Source organism: Galeopterus variegatus, unplaced genomic scaffold, assembly GCF_000696425.1.
Source record: "Galeopterus variegatus unplaced genomic scaffold, G_variegatus-3.0.2 Scaffold4864, whole genome shotgun sequence".
NCBI classification, from domain to species: domain Eukaryota; kingdom Metazoa; phylum Chordata; class Mammalia; order Dermoptera; family Cynocephalidae; genus Galeopterus; species Galeopterus variegatus.
In genome coordinates, this window is record NW_007730975.1 from 110,655 (window position 1) to 117,588 (window position 6,934).

Sequence of the window (6,934 nt, forward strand, 5' to 3'; positions counted from 1 at the left end):
GGGACTAGAGCTTTCCAATGCACCACACAGCTTTTATATTCCATACTAGTAATTTCTAGAAAATCAAAGCTAATTTTAAAAGTGTCACTGAAAGTTGTTATTTAAAGGAAACCTACAATGAATATTTCTGTAAATTCCAAAAATATGTGACTACCTTCTTATCTGTAAAAGAGTTGTTTGAATTAAAGGGTCTGTAAAAAAAACTATCCTTCTGCACTAACTAATTAGTAGCTGTTTGGTTAAGTAGCTCTTTGAATACCTGAGACTGCTTTTGGGAAGTTGGCTATGTGCTTGTTCCGATAATTATGTCATTTGTAAAAGTGATTATATTTATGACTTGATTATAAGATTCTTATTGCCACAGAGGGAGGGTCTTGATTCATTCGAGATTTCCCAGAGGGGTACTAAAATTGTTCTTACTGTCCTTCCTAAATAAAGATGTTCTGTTTTCCCATGTTCTGTTACCATTTGAAGTGCTGTCCCAGAGCAAAAAAAAAAAAACAAAAAAACAAAAAAAACGGAAGATCTCAAAGTTCCAGTAAGGCTAAGAGAAGAGGCTGTTGGCAAGTGTCTCCAAGAATTTCACAACACTGGATGAGGGTGGGGTAAGGGTGTGGAGACAAAAGAAAGTAAACAGAAAACGAAAACACCATTCCCCAAATGTTAATTACGCTTGCAAAAACTGGACAAAGTCTGCTTCACAAATCTGGTGATCAACCTGAATACCAAGCAGTTTTCCCTAGTTTTGAGCAAGTGCAGGCCTCCCCAGGCCTTGCCTCGGTTCACTGATTCTGTGGTCCCCTCTGGCCTAGGTTCTAGCCAACAGGGCATTCGCGCTGGCATCTCTGCCTAACTGCGGAAAGTAAAAATCGGGGTGGGAATGTAGAATGGCTAACTCGTACGAGAACAGGATTTGTATGTCCCTCCCCATGCCTCAGCTCCTCCAGTCCGGTCCCACAAACGCCCCGAGGAGCCCCCACTGCCTCTGCTAGGAAGACACTCCCCGGCCCATAGGCTGTCAAGCTACCACGAAGCCACCAAAAAGGAGCGGGAGGAGCAGGAGGGGGAACCCACCTAGGCCTCGGGACAAGGCGGCAGAAACGCGAAGGACAGTGGAGAAAAGTTTTCTCACCGCTCTTCCTCCTTAGTACGATGCGGGGGAGCTGGTAGAGGACGTAAAGATGTTCCTTTGAATCTTGCTCTGGATCTGCGCGGGGTCGGCGTGTGTGTGTGTGTGCAGTGAGAGGGGAGTCGACGTTCCTGCCTCGGTGTGGTAGGGACCGCGCCCTCTTTCTCCGAGGAGGCCACTCCCGCCAGGATCCGCCTCTGGAGCAGACGCCACAGCAACCCCCACCCAGGCACGGAGCGAGCCCGGGGATCCGCGCCCTGCCCCAGCCCGAACGCGCGAGGACACGGCCTCTGGGGAGAGCAGACGGCGGGAAATAAGCCCTGCTCCCAACAGCGAGGCACCCTTTCACGCGACCCCTGGCTCACTGTCCCAGGGGGTTGTCCCAACACTTGTCACTGGCCCCATTTGCCCTGTGTTCGTTCAATGCTGCTCTCTTTTGCAGGATAGTCCGAACACAGGGAGGTTGTGCAGAACTTAACTTATTACAGTAGTTGCCAAAAGGGAAATAATTTTTCTTCAAAACACAGGGCTCGTCCGGGATTTGAACCCGGGACCTCTCGCACCCAAAGCGAGAATCATGCCCCTAGACCAACGAGCCGCCGGCCCAAAAGGAGGCTATATCCTTACTAAACTTTACTTTTCCGCCAGTAATTGGCAAGTCAAGCAAGTTGAGAATATTCTTTCTTCTCAGCTGTGATTGTGACATATCCTTTTCGCTTTAGCTCTTCCTCCCGTTTTTACCAGGTTTCACGTCTGTCTCTAACCCTAGGCACGCTTGTCTTTCCGATCCACGTCCTGGACCCCTCCAGACGCAGAGTGGGGTGACCACGGGAGGCAACATTCCAGACTTCAGGTCACACGGTTGAGTCCCATCGAGCGCATTAGGGTCGAGCCTGGATGGAGCCTGCAGGGTGCCGAGTTGGAGCTCGAGGGCTGGAGCGGAGCTCGGTTGCAAGGCTGCTGGGCCCTGAGCCCCGGGACAGACGCGCGGGACATGTATGTGCCGGCCTGCCACTAGCTCGGCACGAGCATAAAATCTTAGAGGCAGGACTGGTGGGCATCAAAATACGGAGGGCTGGAGTCGGTTGAGGGTGAACAAATAGGTGGGAGGGGAACCAGTTTGGCGCGTGTTTGCATATCGTAGACCTCTCGTAGTCTCCCTGAATAGGAATCAAGTTTTCCATCCCCCCCTCTGCTTAATTATGTCCTTCCTCTGGAATTCACTCTTCCAGTCTCATCCCAACTCACGTCAGATCCTACTCCTCCTTTCTGTCTCAGCTCAAAACTTTTTTGTAGAACCATGTAAATAACCAAATTAAACACACCTCTGGGAAAGTAACTCACAACCTTTACGTTTGTTTGGAAGAGTCGGCCCTGACCTTCCCTCTCTGTTCCAGTAATGCGCCCAATAGAGCCAATTTCTCAAAGTGTGGTAAGCGAAACTCAACTTCTGGTGACTGAGCCAACTTTTTTCTTATTTTTTATTATTTCAGAAATCGCAACACAGGGAACTACCCAAGAAATAGGAGACTAACTAACCGGCTGGCTAGAAGCCCCAAAACAGCAGCTCCTCCTTCGAGCCGGAATCGAACCAGCGACCTAAGGATGACTACACAGAACCGTACTACAGTCCTCCGCTCTACCAGCTGAGCTATCGAAGGGAGCACGGGAAATCTTTCTCTGCACACCCAATTCAGGATATTCACACGCAGAGACAGGAAAGAAAACACCCTTCGATTTCTGGCGAGTGGACACCGCGGAGTCGCAAAGCCAGCTTATGAGAAACTCTTGCGTCCAGAGCTCTGGAGACAACCCTTTTAGAGTGGATGCTCCCGCTTCGCTGAGGGGCTTCCAAGCAGAGCCAACGCGTGCCCCTAGAGCCCGTGCATCCCAAGGCCGCACATCCTCTGCTCGCCCGAGACTGTTGGCCTCACTGACCGCGCTGGCCCGGGGCTCCAGGGCATGGCTGTGTGCGGATGGCGGGCAGGGGGACGGGCACCCAACCGGTGGAGAATGGAGTCGAAGCGGTGGGAAACACCATTTTGACCGTGCAATGCGGGCCGGGGAGAGGGGCGGGCTTGGGCTCAAGCCTGGGATTACCTCCTCTCTCCCTTCCTGCGCTCGCCTGCCAATTCGGACGCGTGGGCGCGGGCGAGCTGCATCGCTCTTCCGCTTCCACGTCCGCAGGCTCGGGGGAGGGAGAAAATGTGGGGTGTAATACGTATGGGTAAACGCAATGTTCCTGAGAGAATTCGCTTTTCGAGAAAATGTTTTTAGTTGATTCAGACAGGAAGCCACAATTTTTTTGAGTCAATATTAAATTTAGTGACCCAAGTCTCGCCAAAGTGCGGGCCCTTAAAACTCTACCGAAACCCGAAACCTCACCGGACAGCGTACATCTCCTGGACGCCTGGCCAGAAAGGCTGTCGCCGGCCCTTCCGCTTTAGGGAGGGGGTACCTTCTCGACTCCAAATCGGCCCAGAGCCAGTCCTTAAGAGTTTGACCCCACTGTCTCCCCTGGCAGCCGTAATTGCCCGCTCGGGCGCTGCAGGCTCGGAGCACTGGTTCCAGCAGCCAGCAGAGCTCTCGCCGCGGGTGCGCACACCCAGGGCGCCCGCGGAGGTTGGCCGCGTTCCAGGCCGCAAAGCAGCACTTGCGCACTGGTAGTGGAATCTAAAAGGAAGCGGGTTGGGCTCCGTGGGTGTTTATTCGGGAAGTGTAGACTGTGGCGAGAACCTATAATTAGCCAAATGTCCTCAGGCTTGGTTAAGGGTAAGGAAGAGAAGAGTTTTAGAAGACCAGGAAAGGGACGGGAGGCCCCACGGAGACTTGAACTCGCGATCTTTGGTTTACAAGACCAGGGCTCTAACCCCCGAGCTATAGGGCCACAAGCTGCATATAGTGCCTGTTTCTTTTTTTCGTAGAAAAGGAAAATTTTCGCTGGGCTTTTACCAGCTTATTTAAGCGTTGGAAGTCAACACAACCCCGACGTCGTTTTGGCCCATTTCCAAACAATATTACTGGAATTCAGTATACAAGCTCTTTCTGGTCTTGCCTGGGATGGCGCCATGTGGAGACCAGTGACGGGGACCACCACTATCCTAAGGCTGGAGAATTCTACCCAACCCTGCACAGTCTAACACAGACAAAAAATATTTTCACCCCTTCGGATTGTGAAATCCGGCATAGAGGTAAAAGCCTACCACTGGTCTCAGCTGAAACTGCCACACCCGCATTTGGTTTTCTCCTTGACTCAGGACTTCCATGGATCTGGAAAGGCCTACCTCTTCCAAGTTGCTTAGGCGTAGGGACTTTTCTCACAGCTCTGAGTTTCAGCACCAGAGCAGACATTCATTAATTCATTATTTAATTCATTGCTTCATTCAACCAACACTGACTTCCAATTCTGTGCGAGGCTCTGTACTAGGAATTAGGGATCCAGATACGATATTTATCCTGAAATCAGTGTCATAGACTTGTGGAACAAAAGAACTTTAATTTTCATGAAAGAAAACTATAAAAAGTAGCTGTGCCGGGTGTGAATGGGAGGTGGCCATGCCAAGGTCTACAAACTTACAAAGTGAGCCATCTGGAGGAGCCTTCAGGAGGGTATGGGCTTGAGCTGCAATATGAAGGGATGTTAAGACTTAGCCAAGTTTTGGGGAAGGGTGATCCCTGCTAGAAGAATATTATAAGCAAAGTCTGAGAGACTGAGGCATTTAAAGAGCCACAGTAGAGCACTGGCTGGGGCAGATGACCAGCCTCCTGGAAGTGAGCGTAGGTGAGAAGACAGGTGTGTAGGGGACAGGAATGAAGTTCTGTCTGTTTAAAAACAGAAAACGGAAAATCACCAGGCATGCATTGCAGAATGAATTGAAAGGAGGAGAAACCAGAGTTAGGAACACCAGAGACTGGCCATGGTGCAGATGCTCAAACATAAATCTGCAAAAGGGTAACAGTTATGAGACCGGAAAGGAAGAAATGAATGAGAGAGATAGGTAAGGGGGTTCTTCTGAACTTAGATATGAAATACAATAAAGAGGAAAGAGAGAGGACTCTTAAAAATACCTTGAAACAGCAAGATGATACTTGAAGGAAAATAAGTCTACCTCTTCAGGGTGTCTGGAGAGGGCAGAGGGGTGAAGTGCTAGGATTTAGGTGGACTGAATTTGAGGTGAGGATGGAGCAGTTCATGGGAACTGTACAACAGCCAGAATACCCTTGTGTCTAGAATTCAATGAATTGATAGTTCAAGGTTAGATCAAATTGTTATTGGAAGAGAAGGTCTGGGGAGGTGGGATAGCTGACATCAACCCTGTCCTCTACCAGGGTCTTGACTCCTCTGAAGGAAAGCAAGAGCAGAGTCAGAGTAGAAAGTGAAAACAGGTTTAATGTAAAGAATAAGAAATTCATGCTTCACAGGCAAAGTCTAGACTGGCTGGAGAGTGAGCAGCAACTTTGCTTTATCCTGGCTTCAAACTTTTATAGCTGGCTCTCTATACATATTCATGCTATCTATGAATATTCAGCTATGGCGGTGGTTCCCAGTCTTATAACTCTTATGTAAACGCTAGCCTTTCACATGCTATGTTTGTTTCTTTTGGAGCATGCTCAATAGTAAAATTCTATCATGTACACCAAGTATATTTTAAAATATACTAGATGCTTTCTAGTGCCTTCAGTGGAAGGTCATTCAAGGACAAACTCCTTTTTACTGAGCATGCTTGACCACTGAAATTGCTCAAACTTCCTTCTTGCAGTCTCAATCTTCCCCTGTTGTGCTTGAAAATAGGTGCAACATTCAACAGTAACTCAAGGCCAGAAAGGAGTGCCTGAAACCTAGGGGAGTGGTTTGAAACTCAGGGGTGAGGCCTGGGACCCAGACTCACTGGAAACTGAGCACCTCCTATCTCGAAATTACGTAAGATAATGATTGAGTTAGAGCCTGTAAGAGTTAGGAGCTCTTAAAGGAAGAGAGTACAAAAGAAAACAGAGGAGGCCTGAACACAAGTTTTCTGAATAGCCCCATTATAGGCATTTTTTTGTATCCCTGTTGTACGTCATATTAGTGGCTGTCCAACATCTTTTAAACATTCTCCTTATATTTGGTAATTTCACATAAGTTAGTCCTTTCTAGAAAACTTGCTTTCCCAGCTTGCAGCTGGCAGTGGACATGTGACCTAGCTTCCACCAATCAGATGCATCCAGAAAAGATTTCAATTTAGAAGTGTAAAACAGTAGTAAATGATCCCATAGGGAAAACCCATGTTTTTTCAAATATAGTTAGGTGTCAGAGTTTTGGATGTGAGTTTTCTTAAATCAATAGACTGTTGTTTTCTTTAGTTCTGGAAAATTCTCAGCCATAGTATTAGTTTGCTAGGGCTGCCATAACAAAATACCATAGACTGGATGGCTTAAATAACTGAAATTTATTTTCTTACGGTTCTGGAGGTCAGAAATCTAAGATAGAGGTGTCAGCAGACAATTCTTCTGAGGGTTCTCTCTTTGGCTTACAGATGGCCACCCTCTTGCTGCCTTTTGACATAGTTTGTCCCTCTGTCTGTGCACACTCCTAGTGTCTCTCTTTGTGTCCAAATTTTCTCTTCTTATAGAACACCAGTTGGACTGAATTAGGGCCTACTCTAACAGCCTCATTTAACTTAATGACCTATATAAAGGCTTTATCTCCAATACAGTCACATTCTGAGTTACTGGGGGTTAGGGATTTAACATGAATATGGGTGGGGGGACACATTTCAGGCCCAAATAGCCATTATCTTCTCATATATTATTTTGCTCTATTTT

General features: G+C 47.9%; 1 protein-coding gene and 2 non-coding genes across 5 annotated transcripts in view; all 3 read right to left on the minus strand.

Annotated features, from left to right (window-relative positions):
• Window positions 1–1,287, minus strand: part of RNASE4 (ribonuclease, RNase A family, 4) — a 19,517-nt gene extending 18,230 nt beyond the window's left edge. For 2 of the 3 annotated variants that reach the window (XR_551670.1, XM_008588496.1), the window contains exon 1: window positions 1,075–1,287. The gene's annotated coding sequence lies outside the window, so the exon portion shown is untranslated. The remainder of the gene's footprint in view (window positions 1–1,074) is intronic. The other variant, XM_008588498.1, reaches the window with a different exon arrangement.
• A 368-nt stretch (window positions 1,288–1,655) lies between these two features.
• TRNAP-UGG lies at window positions 1,656–1,727 on the minus strand. The gene has a single exon. It is a non-coding gene; the product is annotated as a tRNA-Pro (tRNA).
• Window positions 1,728–2,700: 973 nt separating this feature from the next.
• Window positions 2,701–2,790, minus strand: TRNAY-GUA. Its single transcript is given in 2 exon segments — window positions 2,701–2,736; window positions 2,754–2,790. It is a non-coding gene; the product is annotated as a tRNA-Tyr (tRNA).
• Between the last annotated feature and the right edge of the window lie 4,144 nt (window positions 2,791–6,934).